This window comes from Mirounga angustirostris, unplaced genomic scaffold, assembly GCF_029215605.1.
Source record: "Mirounga angustirostris isolate CCGP_5_RB_7025 unplaced genomic scaffold, mMirAng1.0.hap1 SCAF_9, whole genome shotgun sequence".
Taxonomy (NCBI): domain Eukaryota; kingdom Metazoa; phylum Chordata; class Mammalia; order Carnivora; family Phocidae; genus Mirounga; species Mirounga angustirostris.
The window spans coordinates 43,662,020-43,685,900 of NW_026991717.1; the positions used below are offsets into that span (position 1 = coordinate 43,662,020).

Sequence of the window (23,881 nt, forward strand, 5' to 3'; positions counted from 1 at the left end):
AGTCTCAGGACAGGAAGCAAAGCTCTAGTGAAAATGAGCAAAATGGAGCAACTAGGAGCGTGTTCAGAGTGGCATGGGCTTCACGTTTATAACCTCTTAAAAAGGGAGCGGAACGAGCTCTGTTTCCAGAACGTCAGTGATGGGACGTAGTGAGGAGAGGGGATGCTGGCTTCGGTCGTAGGAGAGGCTCTCGGCGTGGAGGGGCCGAGGGCACTCCGGCGCCCTGTTACCTGGCGGATGTTGCGTGGGCTCCGTCCTGCAGAAGCCCACTTTGGGCATTCCCAAACTACTGCCTTCCCCTCTTCTCTCTCTGAACTTTCTTTCCTGGGGCTCTGCTTTTAGAGATGTCTTGTCCCCAGTTTTTACTCATTCTGTCTTAAAGGGATGGTTTAAGTGCTATAGAAAACGGGGGGAGGGCGCCTGGGTGGCTCAGTCGGTTGAGCGACTGCCTTCGGCTCAGGTCATGATCCTGGAGTCCCGGGATCGAGTCCCGCATCGGGCTCCCTGCTCAGCGGGGAGTCTGCTTCTCCCTCTGACCCTCCCCCCTCTCATGTGCTCTCTCTCATTCTCTCTCTCACAAATAAATAAATAAAATCTTAAAAAAAAAAAATCACAACTGGGGCACCTGGGTGGCTCAGTTGGTTAAGCGACTGCCTTCGGCTCAGGTCATGATCCTGGAGTCCCGGGATCGAGTCCCGCATCGGGCTCCCTGCTCCGCAGGGAGTCTGCTTCTCCCTCTGACCCTATCCCCTCTCATGTGCTCTCTCTCATTCTCCCTCTCACAAATAAATAAATAAAATCTTAAAAAAAAAAAAAGAAAGAAAGAAAACAGGGGGAGGGAGATAATGCACTGTCCAACGGGCTACCAATCCCTTTCTGAACCTCAAATTTAGACATATGTATCTGACATGAGTGGCTATAGCGTGGGGAATGGGGAGGAAATATTTAAATGAGGGACTGATTTGGGCTCTGGGTTTACAGGCACCACGCGCACGCGCACGCGCGCGCACACGCACGGCGGGAGCATAGATGCATCTAGACCTGAAGGAGCGTTGACCGCGTGCCTACTCTGCGCATGTGCTGCAGGTGCGAGCCGCTGTCGGGACGCTGAGCGCCTCAGTGGGCTCCCGCAGCAGGGCGAGCGGGCAGGAGCCCCACACGGAGGCTCTGGGCTTTCACCTCCTGCGGCCCAGCCAGGCTCCGGATGCAGCAGAGGTTCAGTGTCATTAGCTCTAGTCTCCTTAGCAAGATTAGCAGAAGCAATGTTGAATTTCAATGTGGCACCGGTTTCCACGCGCATCTTGAGGGATGGAGCAGCCTGTAACATTTTTCCGTAGCCGTGATTAATATTCGTTTTCTCACATTTGAGGCTGTGGCCGTGTGTGTGCACGCGTGCTTGCCTGTGTTTGTGGATCAGACACACGCACACGTAACACGCACGCGCCCCGGTGCGGGGAGGCGTTGCTGCTCACGTTTCAGGACAGAGGCTGGATGTAACAGCCTTTTTCCTCCTTCCGGGTGCGCTTTCGCATCAACGGTTATGCCATTCATTTACTAATCTTTTATAGATGGTCATAGAACACCTACTGTGTGCCGGGCAAATTAAAATGAATCAGAGTCATGCTTATTTCTGGAAAAAGGCGGACCCCAGGGAATCCATCCTTTATTGGGTAGGGAAAAAGCGGTGCCGGAGCCCTGTGGCTGGGGATGTGGGCTTGGGGCTGCTGCCTGGGTGGGCTTCGTGGCCCAGGCTCTTCCTGTCTGTGCATCATTCACTCACGCTCCTCATCCAGATATGTGGGTAATAGTAGCACCCACATCACTGCATTGCTGTCAGGAGCAAATGAATGAATAGAAGGCTTTGCACCATGCATGCGGGAAGAACCCAATAAATACAGAGCCATTACTAGTCTCCCTTTCTCTTTGTGAACTAAAGCTTCCCATGATCCTCTTTTCACAGAGATCTCGCCTGTGCTTACGGACCAGCTAACGTGGAGACCGAAGGTGAACTGGACACAGCTGTTTCTGTTCCGGAAGCTGGGGACGGCTGGGGAGGCATGTCATCGTGGCCACTGGGGAAGGGGTAGGTGGTGACACGATGACCTCAGAGATGAGCCCATCGCTCTGGCCAGTTGGGCATGGGGTGAAGATGAGGGACAGCTGCTGTGGCCCCTGACTCTGAGCGGGTTGCCTGCCTGGGAGCCACCATCCTTCTGAGGCATCACTTCCAAGGCTTTTTAGCAACTGCAATCCCTTAAGGAGAATAAGCTCCTCAGAAACAAAGAAGGACTCTTCTTCGGTCAAGAGGAGTCTAGGGCATCAGGGAATCGCCTTTAGAGTCAGTCTGAGGTCTGGTTTCTGAGGGATCCCCAGGTCATGGAGCCCCTGTGTCACCTTTTAGGACTCGGTGGTCAGGTCATGCTGGTGCCCATGAGACAAGATGCCCCTGACAAGTTCGTGTCTGCACATTTTACACCCAGAGCCATGCCTCACCCAAGTTCTTCCAACTTCATGCTGAAAGTGTGTGGAGAGGAACCATCTGCTTCATTCCCCAAGCCCTGAGTTCCCTGGGTCGAGAATGAGTGACCCCAAGCTCTCAGAGGAGGGTGGACCAGCTCCTGTCAGGGAGGCTGCAAAAGGCTGTGAGCTGAGATCCACTAGGGACCTCATGCTGCCCTCACCCCAGGACTGTGGCGGCTAATGGGCCAGGGGGTGGTCTTGTGGTAGCTCGGTGCCAGAGAGGGGCACGGGGGCTCTCTAAGTGTTTGCTGGGAGAGAGATGGAGAGAGTGCAAGAGTGAGCGTCAGGGCCCCACACCGGGCATCAGAGGGGCAACGAGATACCGTGGGAGGGTGACACTAGGGATCTGAGATTCTCTGTTAGCCTGGTGACCTTGAGTAGACTATTTCACCCTGTGGGGCCTCAGTTTTCAAATCTGTAGAACAGGGAAGAAGAAATGCTGTTGCCTCCCTCACTGGGCTGGACCAGTGTCCGTGAGTCTGGCTGTTGTGTGCAGTCAGCTGTGCAGCCCCTTGAAGAGGGGCTTCTCCTTGGGGACTGGCATTCATGAGGTGTCCCCTGTCTCTAGCTCTGCCTCTCAGGTGAGGTGTGTGTGGGTGTCCACAGCCCATCCGTCCTCACCACGGGGCTAACACATGCCCTTTCCAGGGCCAGGGCCAGGTCAGTTTTGAAGTCATGAGGCTCTGACCTCACCGAACTTCTCCCTCCCTCGCTGTCCCTCCCACCTGTGTTGTGCTCCCTCGCACTGGGGTGTCTGTGGGACACCTCACCTTTGCCGACATGCTTTCCTTCAACCAAACCCCAGGTTTCTCAGTTTCTAGGACTGGCCGTCCAGAGGACTGGGCAATATGGGCATCATGGTGGTAACACCGTAACCGCCCCCCTCAGCTCCCGTGCCCACCCACAGCACTGTCTCTGCAGTGCCTCAAACATAAGGTCTGCATAAAGAAAACTATTAGGGTCTCATGACAGGGCCAAAGGGGCCAGAAATTCCTCTTACGCTTCAAACTATTCAGGAGGCTTTGCCCTGGTGTCGGCTTTGCTGTTGTGCTTTCCCCTCATTCACCCCCATTTGAGCTTGTGGTGAGGACACCTACAGCACCCCCTCTCTCTGGACTCCTCCTCACACCCCCATGCCCTCGGCACCCACACTGCTTGTCCCCCTGCAGGTCAGGGGGACAAGGGACCTGGACAGGTTCCTGCTCCCAGGTCTGGTAGGGTTTGGGGTTTGCGGCATGACTAAGCTATGTCACCATTGACAAGGGGCTCGTAGGCTGGTTGGGGACGACAGACAGGCTTTAGATCTGGCCTCATTCTTGCATCTGTAAAATGGGTTTAGCTGGGTCCCTCAGTTGAGCAACACCAACCATCCTGGGTGTTCCTCAGATCCACTGATGCCAGACCATCCTGTGTCCCCATTGACAAGCGTCTACTGAGCACTTCCTACATTCCCAGTACTGGCCTGGGTACTGGGGGGATTTGCAGTGAACAAGGCTGTTTTCTCCATGGAGTTTCTGGTCTAGTGGAGAAACAGAGGAAACCTAAAACTACATAAATTATTATATGTATTAACGTGGCAATAATTACATAATTGTTATCCTCACTTCCGTCCTGTGGCATGCAAGGGTGCCGCTCCTTCGTGGGAAGCCCTGGGTCTGTCTTCTGTTCCTGAGCCCCATTTGCTTATTTCGATGTGTTCATGCACCCCTCCTCCACCAGTGTTCCTCTTGGAAACCCCAGAACACAGAAAAATGATCTGAGTGACAATTTTCTCAACTCTGCCAAGGATTGTTCGTAATGAGGACCACTCTGGATGCAGAGGAGAGAAGCAAATCCACTACATACCATGGATGCCTTAGGGCACTGGACTTTTTTTTTTTCTCTCTGCTTTTTGTGACATGTTCTTCCATTTTTCATCTTCTGAACATTGGTTTCTCTCACTGCCTCTTCTGAAACTTTTATTTTTTAATCTCCCTTCTTGGATTATTTCTTCTATCTTTTATCCTCCAGAGCACAGAGGAAGAAAGAAACACAGCACAGTGATGGGGTACTTTCACTGGCGATGGGTGATGGTTTTTCTTGATTTGAAGATCTACACACAGAGGAGTGGCATCTAAGATAAAACATGTTGCCATCAGCAGCCAAACAGGACTTTTTTCAGGTTAACCTTTAAGAAGAAAATAAAAGCCATCGCCCCACCCCCAGTGGTGGCTGACTTTGCTGATAGAACAAGGTACTCCTGGATGGCAGGGGAACCCGGGCAAAATGGCAGCTGGGCAGAAGGAGGCATTCTGGCTGATGGTGGTGGGTTTCGCCGACTGAGTGTGGGAATAAGAGGCTCCAGTCATGAGCAGTAGCCCCTGGGGCTACTGCTGTGCCTTTTTCTCCTGACTCCTCCCTGGACCCCCGACTCCATTTGGCAGGGGCATAAACCCCATTCAGTGTGGGCTGAGGCTATGGTCCCTACTCACTGTAGTCTGGGGTCTCTCTAACCCTGGGTGGGGTGCTTGGAGGACAAGGAGCTAAGTAGGACTTCCTTCCAAAAATGCCCGGCCCAGCTGTGACTTTGGTGCTGAAAGAAGTTTTGCAGGTTGAAGACAATGATTTGTTATTGTTATTGTTTCATATTCATCAAAGGCCTGCAATGTGCTGGACGACATTGAAAAAGATTCGTGGTGGGTAAAATTAAACTGAGCTCAGAACTGGCCTGGTGCCTCCGGGTCTGGCAGGCCAAGTTCTGGCGTCTTCTACTTGTCCAGAGGAATGACCTCAACAAACCAGGAATGAGAAGCCCCCACCAACATAGCCCTGCTGATAATTCTCCTTAAAAAGGGCATTAATTCTCATCATTTTCCCTGCCTTGAGTTAAAGAGGGGACAGTGATATGGTTACCTTCAAGAATGAAAGATCCAGGGAGGGAAGGTGACCCAAAAATGTAGCAAAGCTAATCAGTGTAAACAACATCTTTGAGCCAAATCTATGACATCAGTGAAGCTGGGCTTCAGTCCTTCCCTCCCTAAGGGGGGTGGGCTCCTCATTCTCCCTCTCCCTTCAAGACCACCTGCCAGGAAATGATTACATTCTCATTCCAACTAAAGAATGTTTAAAAAGAGCTGATAGGCCCCAAATGAAGGGATGGAATCTGAAACCAGTCAGTCTAGAATTACCTGGTCTGCACTTGTGAGGTATTCTTCCTGAGAGTCTCCTGAAGCTCCCCAAAGGAAAGTAACCTTGCCACAACCAATCTACTCTCTGCTGGTAAAACTTCCTTGTCTCACTCTCTTCTGCCTATAAAATTTGGTCATGGGTTGGGTTAGAATGACTCTAGGTCACCCACCAACCTCATGAAAATGTCCATGGTACAAGGTAAACTGTAAAACAACACACAATCCCCAACCCTGTGGTACATCCCTCTTAGCTATTATTTGGCTCCAAGTTAAAGGCTTGGTGAAAGAAATGTCATCCTTGAATCCTAAAGAGTTGAGTATGCTATTTTCCGTCATACCTGCTTATTTTATGTCTAAGAACTGTGGTCCTGGAAGCTGAAAGTGTCAACAAAAAAACAAAATCTTAAAACAACCTAAAATACAATGACCATCATGGGGAATGTTCCAATTAGACAAGATCATTCATTTAAGACATGCACTTGAAAGCAAGGGTTCCTGAGTTAAACAGACAGAATGGGATACCTATTTTAATTGGCATTCATAAGCTTCCCAAAGGCTTTAAGATTTCAAAATAGCTTTTTTTGAAAGATTCATTGCAAAAACTAATGAAAAATTAAAGACACAAGAGGTATCTAAAACAAAAGATTATAAGGCTGTCATGACTCCTACTGTTCTTCTCTATCCTCTTTTACCTTCATACTCATTCCACTTATCCTCTGTCTAAATAGTCTGAAGAGACTACACGACCATAAACAAAAGTCTACCACGTTAATGACCTTAAAGATGCCCCCCATATTTACCTTTGAAGGAGCACTCCCATATGGACCCATCTAGGATAGATGGAACTCTGAGGGGTTTTCTGGTAAACTTCTATGTCGTTCCCTTAAACAGCTAAGGGAAACTAAAATTAAAATTAATGGACAAGCTTACCAAGTTATGGCAGCTAATAGAGCCTATGGATGGGATCCTTTGCCAGTGAAGGGTGAGAGTTCTTACCAGAATTTCTACCTGTAGTGCCCAGTCAACAGAGGAAAATAAAATTTTCATGTGATCCCTTCCTTTTCAAATTCAGACCCATTGGCTATACGGACAGCCATTACCTTCTTGTTCGTCTTGTTTTGTGTACTGATAATTTGGCTTTGATCAGGTTGGGGGCCCCAAAATATGACCAGACAGAAATGTGGTTTGCACCCCATTTGTGACAATCTATGTGTGGACAGAGCTCCATTTGTGGCTGGGGTCCTACCAAACTGTTGCCAGACCTCAGGGGAATTGTCAAAGTCTTGCTTTCTTCTGGTTATCTTTGGAAGTGGCTCTGGATCTTGGGAGGGTAAGGTCTATACCCTCTTTGGGCTTGCCTCTTATATCCAGGGCAGGTTATTTAATATTTCCAGGAACATTTACTCTTTGTCTCGGGTTTCTGCCCGAGAAAGGATTTTTTTAGGTACCTCTGTGGTCAGAAGTCAGCCAAATGGGAAGCTGATATTCAGAGCCTGGTAGAAATATTTTTCTCCCCTAAGCTAAATGTATCCAGGGGGTGAGGGAGGACACCTCTGAAGCCTTTTTGAAAGGATTTACTAAGACATTCCAAAGACACACAGCTCTAAGTCCAGAACATAGAAATAATGTGGTTTGATAGGCTGATCAGCTCCTTGACATAATTTAAGCTGCAACCCAATTCTTTGAAGAATTAAAAGCAACTGTCCTTATCTTACAAATCTTGGCAAAACCAGAAATGCAGCTCTAGAACAATTCAAAGTCCACCTACCTTTTTGCCAATCTCAGAAATTCCCCTATTTATCTGAAAAGGCTTGTAAATATTGTAAGAATTCTGGCCTTAAGAAACAAAATTCCTTCCTGAAGCAACTTGCATTCTTTTATTTATTTATTTAAGATTTTATTTATTTATTTGACAGAGAAAGAGACAGCGAGAGAGGGAATACAAGCAGGGGGAGTAGAAGAGAAGCAGGCTGCCTGCAGAGCAGGGAGCCCCATGTGGGGCTCGATCCCAGGACCCTGGGATCATGACCTGAGCCGAAGGCAGACGCTTAGCAACTGAGCCCCCCAGGTGCCCCAGCAACTTGCATTCTTTCCCCATGCCTTTGAGATGTAAGTGCTCCAGCTGGTCTTCTCCGGGAACTCCTATCTGGGTCACCTCTTTGAAATATGAATTTCAGGGAGGAAATTCTTATGGCAAGGAAAACAAAAGGAGAAAAGGTGATTTGGAACTTTGGTGAATGCAAAAACTTAACTGTCTTCTCCACAAATACTAGTAAAAAGCTGTTGCCACAGGCCAGGCCACCTTAACTTATTCCATCTGCCAGAAGCACAATTTGGATCTAACTTCTTTTATAACCAGTGTTCTTTGTATTATTTTACCTGATTCATCACTAGAACTTTAGAATGGAATCTGTAACATCTCTGTTTGTGTCTGTCTGTAGGTTTATGTATGTTTCTCTCTCTCTATATGTTGTAAATGTGTGATATTTTCTACCTCCAGATAGTATGACTAAATTAACTGATAGACGAGCTCTATTTAATTGATTCAAAGATAGCTAGTTAATAGGTAGGAGGGGCTAAGGTGCCTAACAATTACCCTATGGCATTAAATGTACCACACGTGGGATGGTTTACCGTTTAGGCCAGTAGGCTCAGCCCTGGCTGAATATTAGAGTCATTTGGTGGGGAGGGTCTTTTAAACCATACCAATGACTGGGCCCCTCTCCCGAGATTCAAATTTAATTGGTCTGGTGGTGGGGAGGAGAAGCAGCATTGGTGTATTTAAAACACTCTCCATGTGACTGCAAATGAGAAAGCAGAGCTGAGAACCCCTGCTAATCAGGAAGGCCAGAGAGAGAGGCAGCAAACACAGGGCAAGAGTTTCTCCAAGGACTGGGTGACAGCTATGACTGTGCTTACTTAGAGAAATTCAATCTTAAGTCCTGGGAAGTAGAGCAAATGAATTAACTGTGCTCCCAGGGAAGAAAGGGTATGGAGTGGCTGGACCAGCTGAGATTCCAGAGCTCAGGAACCAATTTACTAAGGCAGTATCATTAGGGTAGCCCTCGAAGGTATCTAGTTCAGAGAGAGACCCGGAAATGTGGGACTATTCCAGTAGCCCTCAGGGCCTGACCTTTGTTTTTCTTCACTCCCTGGCAGTGGTTGGCTTGACTGGAGGAGCCATTCTCCAAGAGTCCGGAGGTGCCACGGAGGAGGGCCCTGGAAGGGGGCAAGACCATGGCATAGGGCAGACCAGGGAAAGAGAATCTGAATCTTTGGAATTGTGCCACCAGCATGAGAATCCTCCCATAGCGTGGAGAACATTGGGTCCAGATCTCAGAAGGCAGTTCGTCTCCCTGTGGCTTCTCTCCCAGGGCACGCTGCCCATGCCTCCACTAGATGAATCCATCAAGATAGGGCTGGTTGTTCCCCAGTGTGTCCTCATTAGCATTGAAAGGCCCCCCGGCAGTTTGAGAGGGGCTCTTGTTCACCTTTGTACCCAAACCCAATGCTTAACACAGAGCCAGACATAATAGGTGTCCAAAAGGATGGGACCCACGACCCCAGTTTGCACGAGACTAAAGGGATGCCCTGAATGTGGAACTTCTCGTGCTAAAATGGAGACAGTCTTGGCAAGCTGGAACGTGTTGATCACCTGGAATCTGAATGGACAGTGCCAGTGACACCTCAGAAGCAAGATTCCAAACTGGTGAGTGGTTGGCTGTCCTAAGGCTTCAAAGCTGCCTTGGATAGTGTTGGCATACCCTGTCTGGGGGGTAGCTGTCTTCCTAAATGATGTCTCTGGCCTGGCATGAAGACCCTACCAAGGTCACTGATCCCACCCATTACTTCCCATTTCTTCTCACGCTGGAAAAGAAATTATTCCAACTCTATGGGTGTTGGGGGAGGGAGAAGGGGAAACAACAGCTTAAGTCAGAGGCTGAGAGTCTTCAGAGATAGATGGGATATTTACCTCTGCTTCTGAGAAGAGAGGGATGTCTGGAAAACAACATCTGGCTACAGAAATGGTACAGAAGAATGCCACTGTACTAGGCACAGTACATAATAATTATCAAAATCATAGCTACTCTCTTTGAACACTTGTGTTATGCCAGATACTGTGGTAAAACATTTTTTTTTAACATTTATTTGAAAAGTGTAGGAAACATAAAGAATTAAAATGTCCTTTAGTCCCAATTCTGAGATGGTAGGTGTGGTTACATAAAGTTAGACAGGAGAGTTCTCCTGCCTTCGCCTGGCCACCCAACGTGAACACAGTTTGGGGCAGGTCCTTCTTGACTTTGTCCAGGTAATGCAGATACATCCATGTCTGTGTCTCGGCAGGCATATCTTTACAAGTGGAATCAGCTGGTCTGAAACATTTAGTCTGCAACTGTTTTTGTTTTGTTTTTAGTATATATAGACAACCTTCTTTCCAGATCATTGGATATTGATCTTCTTTGTTCTTTTTACTTCTGCATAGCATCCAGTGTATGAATATGGCATAATTTTTCTACCTCTCCCTTAATGGTAATTTAATTATTTCAGGTGTCACTAATATAATCATTACAGTTACAATGCCACAATTAAACATTTTTACATCTTTTTACATATGTGTACAAATCTTTCTGTTGAATACAGTCTTCTGAGTGGGGGTGTCTGGACCAGAATTCATCTACATTCTGATCTTCATAAGTATTACAAAATTAACATCTGAAAAAAATCCAAAATTACCAGTTTATATTTCCAACTCCACTTCTCTACAACCATGCCATTATTGGATGTTATCACTTTCAAAAAACCATTTGCCAGATCTATGAGTGGGAAGTGATATTTTCCTGAACATGCATTTTGCTGATCATCTTTTTGATCAGAATCTAAGCATCTCCTCATTTGTTCATTGGCCATTTAAATTTCTTCTTCTGTTCATATCCTCTAAAGGGCTTATGTTTTTCTTATAAATGTATTACAGATCTTTTTGTGTAAGACAAACACTTTGAGCACTATTATCTTACCTGTCTTACTATAGTTTTCATTTTTCAAATAACATTTTAATTTGATTTGATAAAATCTGTTCATTCATTGCAGTTTTCTCTCCCTTCATTAGACTTTATGTGATGGTACCATTCTTGCTAAATTCTTCTCCCATATTCTTACTTTAAAATAAATGGTGCAAAGGGCCAGGAAAAATCTGTAGGACCTCAGAGATATCAGTAAATAGGGATTGAGTGACAAAGTGGAAAAAAGTGTCACAAAGACGGAATATAAATTTCATAGATGTTGCCAGGTAGAAACCTGGCCAGATTTTGTTATGGGGAAAGCATACATAAAGGAACCCTCCATTCTTTTCTCCCCTTCTCTATTCATTTTTGGGTTTGAAAACACTTATTTTGGAAAACCTGGCTTAATTGTTCTAGTTGTGAGCACCCTGCTTGCCCTCCCACAGGCTTCCGTAGCTGTTCTATCCCTGCCACGCCCTGGCAAGATAAAGCTGTAAAAAAGAAAAGAAAGAAAGAAAGAAAAAGATGGACAGGGCCATCCATGGTGGCAGAAAGTGAGTTTCTAGCCACTGAAGGTGTTTAAACCTCTTGATGGAGTTTTTAGAGAGAAAATGTGGTCCTAGGTTCTAGTGACCTGTAAGCCCACTTCTCACCCTGAGATACTCTGATTCTGGGATTCAGCAATGCACATATTAATGGGAAGGAATATCATATAATATGTTTGATAGTAGTAAAACTGGAAATCATAGAAGGGGAATTGGAGTATAGCAAGTTTTCACTGGAGTGCAAATCCCAGCAGGGAGGGAGGGTGCTGGTAGAGAGGGCAACAGGAGTCCTATTTTAGGAGTGTATGGATAGTACTTTTTACAGACCTAACACAAAGCTGGCATGAACGCAGGATCCAGGAGTGAAGGAAGACTTTAACCATCTGGCCATCAGCCTGAGTCTCAGGCAGCTAAAAACAGATAACGTCTTGTCTTGCCTTGGTGACAATTTCATCTCCAAAGGGAGAGAAAGCAAAGAGGAAAACTGGTTAATTGGGACCCAAAGAAATCTATCTGGGGTAGGAGAGAACAAGTCCCCAGAAGGCTGTGGCCCTTGTCGTGGAATCTGGAATCTGTCTACAAGAGAAGAGAAGCTGAGAGTGGAATGGGTAACATCATCCCCACATGACCCCAAAAGGGTCAGAGAGTGGAGGGCTGATTCTTACCCCCTGAAGGCCTTAAAAGATAACATTGGTTACAGGGCCAGGAGGCTCCCAATGCCATTCTGTCTATGTGATTAGAAATGACCCAAAAGAAAAAGGTGGAAAAGGCTCATAAAGAAACGACTCCAACCACCCCCAAAGAGGGGAGGAGTGTGTTAGTCAGCTTTCTCCAAAGAAACAGAATGAATGGGATGGACACACACACACACAGACACTTTTTTTTTTTTTTTTTTTTAAGGAATTGGCTCACATGAAAGTCCTGAAATCCATAAAGCAAGCTAGCAGATTGGAGGTTCAGGTAAGAGTTGATTTTGCTGTCTTGAGTCCAAATTCTGCAGGGCTGCAGGTTAGAAACTCAGGCTGGGTTCTTAGGCTGCAGTCTTGAGAATTCCTTCTACTTTGGGGAACTTCATTCTTTGTCCTTAAGGCCTTCAACTGATTAGATGAGACCCATATACATTAAGGAAGCAAATCTGCTTTACTCAAAGTCTACTGACCTAAATGTTAATTTCATCTAAAAAAAAAAAAAAAAAACCCCACCTTCCTGGTGACATCAAGACTGGTTTTTGACCAAACAACTGGGCCCCCGTAGCTTAGCCAAGTTGAAATATGAGTAACCATCCCAGGGAGCATATGGCCAAGGGCAAATCTGAGCGCACTGCACTGCCATGCTCTGCTGTAGGATGAATCCCAGGAAGGCTAAGGTGGGCAATGGCTGTAGAGCCACCTAAAGACCATGGTGGGGACAGAGTGACAACTAGTGTGCAGCAGGCAGAAGGGGCACAGAGTATAGCAGAGCTCACACTTGTCTTCTTTCTTTACCAAGGAGAAATCTCTCCAACTTGCAGTAGATAAAACTTGAATGTATAAGAGACTGGAGACAAGAAGAGACCCAAGCACCTTTCAGTGGACAAGACCGGAAGTGGAGACCAGCTCAGCTCAGGGTGCTGGGTCTTCCTGGAGATGCTGGACTCCTGTCAGGATTTTAGAGAGCTCACAGGGAGCCAGAGGGAATCAGAGGGTTGCAGGCTAGTGTTCAGCTTTTCAGACAGGGAGCATACTGGATATAAATTGCCAGCCAATTTCTGAAATAAATTACAAGCCTCTGGTCTGAGCATTTAGAGATGAAGGGTTCGCAGAGGGAGAGCCAGCCTGGGGTAGCAGGTTGGAGATGTACCTCGCATCTGTGCATCTGTACTCCTGAGCACAGACTTGCCTTCACTCAGTCCCTACAGTATCCCTTCTGGAAGCTGAGCAGAGTCAGAGGCTAAGGGGCTTGCCCCGGATCCCACAGCTGCAAGTATGGGACTCTGAGCATTCGTGGAGTTCATGCTTTTTCTCATTCTCTATAGCAGGGCAGCAAACTATGGCCACAGGCTGAATCTGGCCCTCCAGCTCTTTCTGTATGTTCTGTGAGCTAAGAATGGATTTTTTAAATTGTTGGGGGGGGGTAACCAAGAAAAATGGAATTATATTTTTCAACATGTGAGCATGATATGAAATTCAAATTTCAGTGCCCAAAGTTTTATTGGGACACAGCCATGCCCTTGGTCTATCCTTTATGACTGCTTTTGTATGAGAACAGCAGTCAAATAGTTGTGACAGAGATTGTGTGACCTGCAGTGGCTAAATATTTCCTCTCGGTCCCTTTGCTGAAAAAGTTTGCTGAGCCCTGCTCTCCAGCCTCTGGGGCAGCTCCTATATTGGCAGCAACTGTCCTGCCAGAGAGAATCTATAGAAACGTCAGAACCTGGGAACCCAAAAGATGAGAAATGTTTTTCATGTTGGCCCAGCTTGAGTGAGATGACACCATGTGGCACGGGAAGGGGAGAGGACAAGGGGGCAGGATGAAAGATTCTGGGAGCTATTCTAGTCTTTTAGACAAAAGGCCCAGCTTTCAGTAGAGCCTTTGCAAAGTGTCTTGTGATAGTCATGGATCTAATACAGAAAATGTGAATCTGATGGTATCAATTAGATGCATGTGTCATTGCCTGGTCAACTGTTCCCACAGGATGGGATTAATGACTTGTGGCCAATCTAAGGCCTCTAGTAATATAATGTGTGGTGGGGCCATGTCTCTGAGCCTGTCCTATCTCACAATTACATTCAGTATTTGGATGAAGACACAGAGAGCATGTTTACCCAGTCCAGAGTAAAGTAAGTCTGGTGCATTAGCAGTTGAAGTCAGAAGACCAGGAATTTTGCATTAACAAGGAGATTACAAGATATAAAAGCATGAAAAAAGCAAATGCCGTTTTAAGGCTAAGAAGAGACGTATGGTGCCCGGGTCAAGAGAAACCCGGGACATGAAGTGTGTTGGCTAGATGTGCTAGGAGCATTGTGTCCTGTCCTGGGCATAACCCGTGGGAGAGATCTTTGCAAGCGAGATGACCAGTGAGAACATGGCCAGGCCTTGTGACAGGTCTGGAAACAGTGCTGCATGAGGAATAGGAGAAGGGCACCAGGAATATTTGGCTCGGGGAAGAGAACTTAAGTAGGGCGTTGCCTTAGTTGGCTTCCCCGGAAACAGACCCCCGAGACAAGGAGTGGGGCATGTGTTTTATTCAGGAAGTACAGAAAACCCTGGAAGGGGTGTGGAGAAGTGAGGCAAGGAAGGAAAGACAGCTAGGAAAGGGTGTGTTATCCAGCTGGTTCCCACTGCAGGGAACTGGGCTGCAAGCTTCGGAGAAACTCTGGGAACTGGTGTAGAGCACACATCTCAGGGATCCCATCCAAGGGGTGAGGGATACTGGGCGCTGACTGAGGGCTGTGCCCAGGGATCTACCCAAGGCTTGAGAGGGAGCCCACAGATTCGGAGAGCCACACTGGGAGCCGGAGGCTGTGTGGGCCTGGTACCAGCACATGCGCTGTGGGCTTCAGAACCATCCCCAGAGGTCTGAAGAGCTGTGATGTGGGTGAGAGTTAACAGGAAGCTCCTGTCACAGTCTGGCTATTGTGGACACTGCTGCTATGAACATATGTGGAATAATAGAAATAGTGCAGAGGATCACAGCGGAAAGGAGGGAAAGCTGAAAGGGAAGAAATCAGGGAGGGAGATAAACCATGAGAGACTCTTGATTCTGGGGAACAAACTGAGGGCTGCAGAAGGGGAGGTGGGTGGGGGGATGGGGTAACTGGGTGACAGGCATTAAGGAGGGCACGTGATGTGATGAGCACTGGGTGTTCTACACAACTGATGAATTAATGAACACTCCATCAAAAACTAATGATGTACTATATGTTGGCTAATTGAATTTAAATAACAAAAAATAAAATGAATATTCATGGTGGGGGAAAAAAGAGAGTTAACAGGAAGCGAATCTGTGGTGAAGGGAAAGAAGCCTTTTCTAACCATTGTAACTCCATGACTTGGCGACATCACAAAGCAGTGCAGCCCCCAGCAGCAGGGCCTGAGGGGCCCAATGTCAGAAAGGCTTTGGAAGCCTTCTGGCTTTGAGGGTGATGTTGACGATAATGACAGGCCATCCCTTTCCAGGTGCTAGACAGGCTAATTTTATGAATGAAATTCTAATGGGCTGTGGAGCACCGGGTAGTGGGTGAGAGAACCTGGCGGTGATGGCGAAGGGCAGGGGGTCGGTGAAATCACACCGTGCACACTGCGCCCCACGCCCCCTGGGGCCTGGGCCAGCCCTGGGGTGAAGGGGGAACTACAAGCCAGCTCCAGTCCAGGGCTTTGATCCTCCCAATTCCCAGCATCCGTGTTGGCAAGCAGAATTGAAGGGGCCTTGAAATAAAACCTGAGTTCAAAAATAGCCCTTTGGGCAAAAGCATTAATGCAAGAGGCAGTCGGGGTCCTGCATGCTCCCCCCAGCGCAGTGGCCCCTCAGCTTCATTTCAGAGGCCTTGGGGCCCCGTACCACTCCATGCCTTCCCTCCCAGACCCTCTGAGCTGGAGTCAGCCGTTCACGACAGAGGCAGCTCATTATTTTACTGCAGTTGACTTGGAATCTGAAATCAATCGGGTATCAAATATGCCTTCCTCAGTTTGATACCGTTTTTCAAAGGTGCAATAACGTTCAGAAATGACACTGCATTTCCTAATTATGAAATTCTGTGGTTGCCGCTCCGTCTAGGATGACTTGGTTGCAGGGTTTTCTTTTTCTTTCTTTCTTTTCTTTTTTTTTCTTTTCTTTTTAAGGTTTAGCATACACCACGATTATTTTAAAATTGCTTTGGAAGAATGTATTTCATCAGTGAACTACGAGCGTGCTTATTACTGAAGTTTGGAGGCAATTTGAGAGGAAGGATAAATTAGCACAGAGACTCTGGAGGCCTGGGAAACATGCCCTCCCTCAGCCCCACCGCTTCCTTCTTACCACAGCTAAGAAAACTTTTCACTGCAAGGGCCTCCAGACTCTTTTGTCCCCCTCACCCATGGCACGCTGGTCAAGATGGCGAATGTGCTGGGGATGGGAAGGGGCTGCTGGGGGACTCCTGCCTGACACCAGCCCTGGGAAGCGGCTGGGAGGAAGGATGGAGAAGGTGTGAGAACCCCCTGGCTCCCTCGGGCCCCTCCGAGCTCCACAACCAAGAAGAGCCGCTACAGAGGCTGGAGCTCACACTGAGCTGAGGCTTTCTTGGCTCAGGAACACGGGTGCCTCTGTGTGCGGTGGGACTGGAGAGTGAGTTCCCAACACTGAAAAAGTGGTTCAAAGCAAGTCATGGACACACAAAGGGCATCTTGAGTTTCAAAATCATTGCGTTGAACGAGAAAAGCCAAACAAAAATGGGCACATGCTTTCCGAGTGCACTGGTATCGCTGTTAGGGGATTCTAGAAGCTCACCTACAGTGATGGATGTGGGAACAGTGGTGCCCCTTGGAGACATTGATGGCAAAGGGGCAGGAGGAACATTCTGGGAAGATGGGAACATCCTCCATCCTGATTAGGGTGTTGTCACACGAGTATATAGGTTTGTCAACATTCATGGAAATGTATGTTTCAAAAAACATATTGTGGTGACTCGATACCACTTAGATGAATGCAGAGAGAGACTGACAGCGAACTGTGGCCCACTCCGGACACTCTCCAGTTCCTCAGGCCTCTTAGGAAGGCACCATTTCATTGGTTTCTGTTGAGAAAGAGAGTTACGTGGCTGCCCATTCCTGCTTAGGGATCTGTCCTGTTACCTCAGCTAGAAGCCCAAGACCTCAATACTGCCCCCCACTCTCCAGGGAAGCGGCTTGGCTTTGTAAGTAATAGATTCAACCTAGAGCCCACAGCCTCCCCAGCTCAGCAAGGCAGCGACTGGCAGCGGAAGCACAAAGTCAAATGCTAGAGGACAGACGCAGGCCACACGCCCGTGCCTCCCAGGGCTGGGGTGAAGGGAACCCCTCAATTCGTATGAGAGGACACTTCCCAAGGAACTTTGTTTTTCCTTTTCCTTTCTTTCTTCTTCTTTTTTTTTTTTTAGTAACAAAGACCTCTTCACATTGGTGGATTATGAATATGCAGGAATGATGGTGTGAGACCACTCTGCATCTCTGAACTGAGGCCAGTTTAATTCCTAGGACTCCAGTCACTGGTACTTTTCCTGCATTTTCAGCAGCACCTGAAATAGATTTCACTTCATATGAAATGCAAAACACTGCAGAGTAGAAAGCTCACCCTGGTCTCTGATCCAGGCGAGTGTTCTCAAGCCTGGTGTTCATATATTTTTTTCTCCCTTTCTTCAAAATACTGCCTTGCTAAGCCCACAGATGGGGATCATAGGATAAGTAGATGCATAATATATTACCCAAAATATTCCACCAGGCATCTCCTCTTACAGGTCAGGAGGACTTGCAAATGGAGTCTTCTGGGGTCACTGCATTTCCATCCGAGAGAAATTCTCTCTCATAATTAAGATTATGTCAGCATTTCCATTACAGACCCCAGTGGTAAAATCCACTCTGAAGTGGAGCTTGGTTTTAAAGCTCTTGGTCTTGAAGAAAACTCCCCCGCTCTGACATTGGTTGTAGCACTCTTCCCCTTGGAAACTAGAGAAAGAAAAATGCACTGTGAGTGAGGAGCACAAGTGCTACACTGTTGGACAAGGGGTTGGGAAGAAGGGGTCTACCTGGGCCCCCATGGTCTCCCGGACAATGCCAAGTGCAAGGGGCAGAGTCTCCAAGTCTAAGCCAGTGTTCCTCAAACTGTCCCCTTAGATCCCCTACATCAGAATCACCTGGGCAGTGCCATTCCAAACGGATTTTTACTCTCTTCCAGCGCAGTCTACCTGCCCAAACCAGCCCCATCCAGTCAGAAATCGGGATGGGGCCTGGGAATCGGTCTTCTGTAACTAAGTTTCCCAGATGATTCATTTCCTCAGGGAAGTTGAAGCCTCCTAATCTAGGCTTTGCTCTTTTGTTGCTGGTGACCTTGGCCAAATATCTTCACCTCATTGTGCCTTTCACCCTCATTTATAAAATAACAGCTAACATTTATGTCAAGTATGTTCCAAGAGAGTCCTGTGATTTAGCTCATCTAATCCTCATAGTAGCCCTATGAAGTTGGCACTGTAGTTACCTCCATTTTTAGGATCGACATCGAGAGGTTAAGTAAGTTCCCCAAATCACACAGCTAGTCCAATGGCAGAGCTGGGCTTTGAACCCAGGGCACCTGGCTCTACCACTTTGTGTTGCCTTTTAGAGGACAGTTGGAACTCTCACCATCCTGGGATGCCTGGGTGGCTCAGTCAGTTGAGCATCTGCCTTTGGCTCGGGTTGTGATCCCAGGGTCCTGGGATCCAGCCCCCCATCGGGCTCCTTGCTCAGCGGAGAGTCTGCTTCTCCTTCTGCCTGCCCTCCCCCTGCTTGTGCTCTCCTTCTCTCTCTCTCTGATAAATAAATAAAAATCTTAAAAAAAAAAACAAAACAAAAAACTCTCAGCCCATCCTGGGTCGTGGAAGGCAAATGAAGAAGAGAATGTCAAACTGCTCTGTGGCCTGTGATTATTTGTATGGACCTTCGACATCAGGTTCTCTGAACCCTGGGTCCATGCCTCTTCCCAGTTCTTTGTGCAGGACCGTCCTGGCTCTTCCCAGTGTCCTGTCATCCTCCTTCCCTCTTTGGTGCCACTCAAAGCTTTGACTTCTGAACAGCTAATCTCACCAGCTCATTTGAGCTCAAGTGTTAATCAATGATGATAGCCTAATGCATTTGCTTTTCTCAGACAACACACTTCCATTTTAGCTGAAGTTTTAACTCAGAATTCCTTAATCTCCTGACACTAGGGAGCCCCCTCACTATCTTTCTCCCTACCAGCTCCATGCTCCATGAGGTGTTTCTGAAAGAAGCAAACTTCATTAATTAATTAGGAATCAGTTCCACATACACATCTTTATGTTTTATGAAATGCAAGAGAATTTGTGGACATTATTTCAGTGGCTTATTTGAAATCTCAAAAACTTCAGAAGGAACCTTCCTCATTGCCATCTTATGGGTCACCAAGTGTCTGGAGACCCCTTGGAGGAAGCCATTGTCTCTCTCCAAGGGCAAAGTAACATGGCAGAACGGAGTCTGCCGAGGTGGGGATGGGAGGCAGAGGTGGTATGATTATGAATTTGTAACAGGCAGCATCCCACTCTGTCTCTGGGTTGGGCTGGTTGTGCTGCTCAGGACATGGCCCCTGGGGGCCAATGAAAGGATGAACAGCAGTCTCATTAATGGGGCAGTGGCTGGAGTGTGCAGCCCATGGAGGCAGGACAGGGGCGCCTCTGTCACCTGGCAGTCTGGGGTGGGGACAATGTGATGAAGTTGCTGTGCAAAGTATGTTTGCCTGACAGTCATTACAGTGCTTCACCTCTCTGTGAAACTTACACTTTCCCCTGTTTTATTAATGGATGTATATTCCCTATACTCAGTATGCATACCCGGCACACAAAGGTGCTCAACATGCACTGGGCATACAGGTGACTTTGTGGCTTGTGGGGCAGCCTCTGTTTCTTCTTCCTCTCCCCTCACTTGCTTGCTTCTGGCGCACTGGCCTCCTAGAACACATTGGTCATGCTCCATGCTCCCGTCTTGGGGCCTTTAGCTGGTCCCTTTCTTAGGGTTTTATTACTGAGAGTCTTGGTGTTAGTACTGGTTTTAGCCCTTAAAGTCTTATATCCTGGAAAATCCTGCAGTGCTGGGCAAACTGAGGTGGTTGATCACCTCCATTTCTCTAGAACATTCTTCTCCAAGATACCAATCAGGAGAACACCTTCTCTCCCATTAGGCCTTTGCTCAAATCTTGCTTTCTCTTGCAGCCCACTGCTTCCCATCCTCACCACTCTGATTCCCCTTACCTTGTTTCCTTTTTTTTTTTTTTAAAGATTTTATTTATTTATTTGTCAGAGAGAGACAGAGCAGAAGCAGGGAGAGCGGCAGGCAGAGGGAGAAGCAGGCTCCCCGCTGAGCAGGGAGCCTGATGTGGGACTCGATCCCAGGACACTTGGGATCATGACCTGAGGCGAAGGAAGCCGCTTAACCGACTGAGCCACCCAGGCGTCCCTTGTTTCCTTTTTTTTAATAGCACTTTTCACCTTCTTGCCTACCATGTGCTTCACATACTTATTATATTTATTATTGATTGTTCATCTGTTGTCACTAGAATTAAGCACTTAGAAGGACTGTCTATTTCGTTTTCTGATTTAACCCAAATACCTGGAAGAGAATCTGGCAAAAAGTAGATGCTCAATAAATACTGAATGAATGAATGAGTGCTCACATTTTCTATGCAGATTGTACTAGATGCTATGGGAGGGATTTACAAAAGCATAAATTGTAATCCCTGCTTTCAAAGAATTTATAATCTAGCAGAAGAAGGACAGCAAGAAGACATTGTCAAGACTTCATCATCTGAAAAAGATACATCCTTTATCCTGAGGCCCACTTTGGATATAATCTCATTCCTTTCACCTCTGGTTGTATAGACACCATGAAAAGACAGCCTCCTTTTAAAGCACCCATTTCTTCATTGCCTATCATGTCCTGTACCCTCTGACTTTCCCTTCTCATGCTTCACTGAAATCCTCCTCCCTAAGGCCATCCATAAGCTCTTTATTTCAAATCAGTGACTAGCTGTTGGTCTTTCACTTACTGAACCCTCGGCCACATCTGCCTACACCAGACGCTTCCTCCTTCATCAAGGGCTCCCTTTCCTGGATTTTGTCATATCTCCTTGTGTAAACTCACTACTTCTTTTGCATGTTTGTATCCCTCTGAGTACTTCCTAGATGCTGGTTTCCTGAGAGTTCCCTCCGTGGCCTGCTCCTGCCCTCTCTTTACTTTCCCTAGGTGGCCTCACTTACTCACAGGGTTTTAGTACTTTTATATTCCTGATCCCCACGTGTGTGTCTGTCTCCAGCTCAAATCTCACCTCCAAGCTTCAGCCTCTTGTGCCCTGCCTACTTAGCATCTTCCAGTTGCTGGCCACATCTCAACAGAACTAACCACCAGCCACTCTGAAGGTGCTCTGCTTCCTGGTTCCTTTATTTCTGTCCATGGCACTGTCATTTAGCTCTCTGTCAAGCTGGAAAAGTGCAAATCATCCTTAACTACTCATTTCCCCTCACCTCCCATGTTCAGTAAACCATCAAATCTTGTTAATTTTACTTCCAAAATATTTCTCAAATATGTCACTTTTATTCTATACCAACAACCTTCCCCCCCTTCCATTCAGGGTTACTCCAACAGCCTCCTAACAGATTCCTTGCCTCTGGTCTTGTCCCCTCAAGCCCATCCTCCACTCCACACAGCTGTCATTCTTTCCCCATTTAATGCCTGTCCTATATGAAACATGGTGATACATATCGGAGATACAGCAGTGAAAAAGACAAAGGCCCTATTCTCATACATCAGTGGGATCCACATAAATAATAAACCTCACACTGGCCGTCTCTGGCCTACAAACTTTAAACGTGTTTCAACCCTTCTCCCAGTTATTCTTTGCATGTTTGGGGTCATGAGTTCCTTTTAGAGTCTGATAAAAGTTAAATTCATGCACAAAACTTTGCTTACTAGATTTTTTTTAAGTTGCTTACTTACACATTTTAAACCTCAGGGGAGAGGGCACTGGACCCTGAAGGCTAGACTTTAAGAATCCCTGACCTGTACTATCAAGTTTAAGCCTTTTTGAACAATACACACGGCCCTCCATGGCCCGAAATGTGACCCCTCTTCTGGCCTTGCCACCCGTGTGGCATCACGCCCACCTGTCTCATTCTTTGGTGTCACAGCAACATGGGACTTCCTGAAGTTCCTCACATGCATCATTCATTCATCTGGTGACCATTTATTAAAAACCTATCTTTTTTTAGATTCCGAGTAACCAAAAGCACAGAGATAAAAAAGAATACATTACATTCTAACTCTGTGCCTTTTTCTCACTTTGGCTGTACCTTCTCCTGGTGCCCCTCTGGTCCTTCCCATTAACTAGCCATTGTCCACATTGAAATGCAACTCAGGCATCTTTCTCCCTGGAAGACTCTCCTAAATGTCACCTCCCTCTTCCTATTGGCTTCATATTGTAGTCCTTCTCTGGGTACCCGTATTTCCTAGCAAATGTCTGTTTCCGGCCCCTTAGTACACTGTATGATAATTTTCTGTTTATGTGGATGTTTCTTGCCCTAAATTAGCAGCTTTTAAGGCCAGAAACAGTTTTGCTCTTGACTCCCTTATTTCTGTGCCCGCTTCAATTCAGTACAGATTAAGTATTTGTGGAATGAATGGATGAATAGGAGGGAGGACTAAGGCTAGAAAGGCTGTATGAAGCTACACCAAAGGAGATCCCCAAATGCTGGTGGAACCGTGTTGTTCTTTACTGGGTAGCTTATGGAAGAGCTGTTGGGAGTGATGGACAGAGGATGATAGGGTCAAAGGGAGTCTTGGTAACGGCAAATTTGGCAATGCTTCTGGGGTGGGTGGAGGGGGACAGGCCCCTGCCAATGGCAGGATCTAAGCACGAAGGCAAAGAGGCAGTGTGGGCAAAGGGAGGAGGCCAAGTGGAAAGGCTGGTCTGCGCGCTCAGGCACCAGCTGTGTGCCGGCTATTAAGCATTTCTCTCTCCTGGCCTTGGTTTCTCCACCTGTTAATTTAGGGGGCTTAACTGGCTGTGTTCTGGGATCCTGTTTTATGTTTCTGGGTTTTCCCTCCTTGACAGCGCCTCTCTGTTGCAGGCCCAATCGCGCAGCTCCGTTTGGAGCCCGAGATTTGGGGCGCTTGTTAGAAGTGGCCCCCGGAGGCCACCGTAGCCCCCTCGTGCCTCGCTGGATTTGGACGCCTGGGTAGAGAACTCGAACTTGGAGGGCTAGCGAGGGTACTTCAGGGTTGGTGGGGATCTCAAATGTTCCCAGGGCTTTGACTGCCGGATAATCAGGCCCCACGCGACGGCTGGCTACGTCTCCAGCCCCTTGGTCCCACGGCAGCTCCGTCATTTTCTCCCTCTGGGTAGAGAAACGGCGGCTGGCGGTGACCTTCCCGCCGGATCAGCCCGTCGTCAGAGCCGGACGAGGCGCCCCGTGAAGGAACCCCGCGCAGGTAGGGGGCCGCCGGCGGCTGTGGGCTCCTGCCCGCGGCCCGGCTTTAAAGAGACGCACCCTCCCTGAAGGGGGCGGGGCCTGACACGCGGGGCGACCACCCCACCCTGTGCGCGCGGCCCGGCCCGGCGGGGCGCTTGTCCCGGGGCGTCCCGGCGACCCCGGCAGCTGCCTGGTTCCCCTTCCCTAGAGAAATGCGGGCGTCACGGCCCCGAGGGCTGGAGGAACTGCCCACGTCTCTGAGCCCTATCTCCACCAGGGCTCCCTGACTCCAGAGTCTGTGGTCTTTCCCACCACGGGGGAGTAGAGAATCAGCCCCTGGGCACCACAGGTTGCCCACACTGGGACTTTCCTTATTATTACGGCAAAATCCAGGCATCTGGGAATCTAAGATGCGGGTTTGAGTGATGACTGTGCCATTTACTGCAGGCGTTGGCAGGTGACTACACCTGTGAGCTTCATTTGCC

General features: G+C 47.7%; 1 long non-coding RNA gene across 1 annotated transcript in view; it reads left to right on the top strand.

Moving 5' to 3' along the window:
• Positions 1-23,881, top strand: part of LOC123861135 (uncharacterized) — a 71,632-nt gene that overhangs the window by 13,439 nt on the left and 34,312 nt on the right. The window contains exons 5-8 of the long non-coding RNA XR_010404999.1: positions 1,961-2,083; positions 4,531-4,753; positions 8,847-9,396; positions 12,133-12,192. This is a non-coding gene — a long non-coding RNA (uncharacterized LOC123861135). The remainder of the gene's footprint in view (positions 1-1,960; positions 2,084-4,530; positions 4,754-8,846; positions 9,397-12,132; positions 12,193-23,881) is intronic.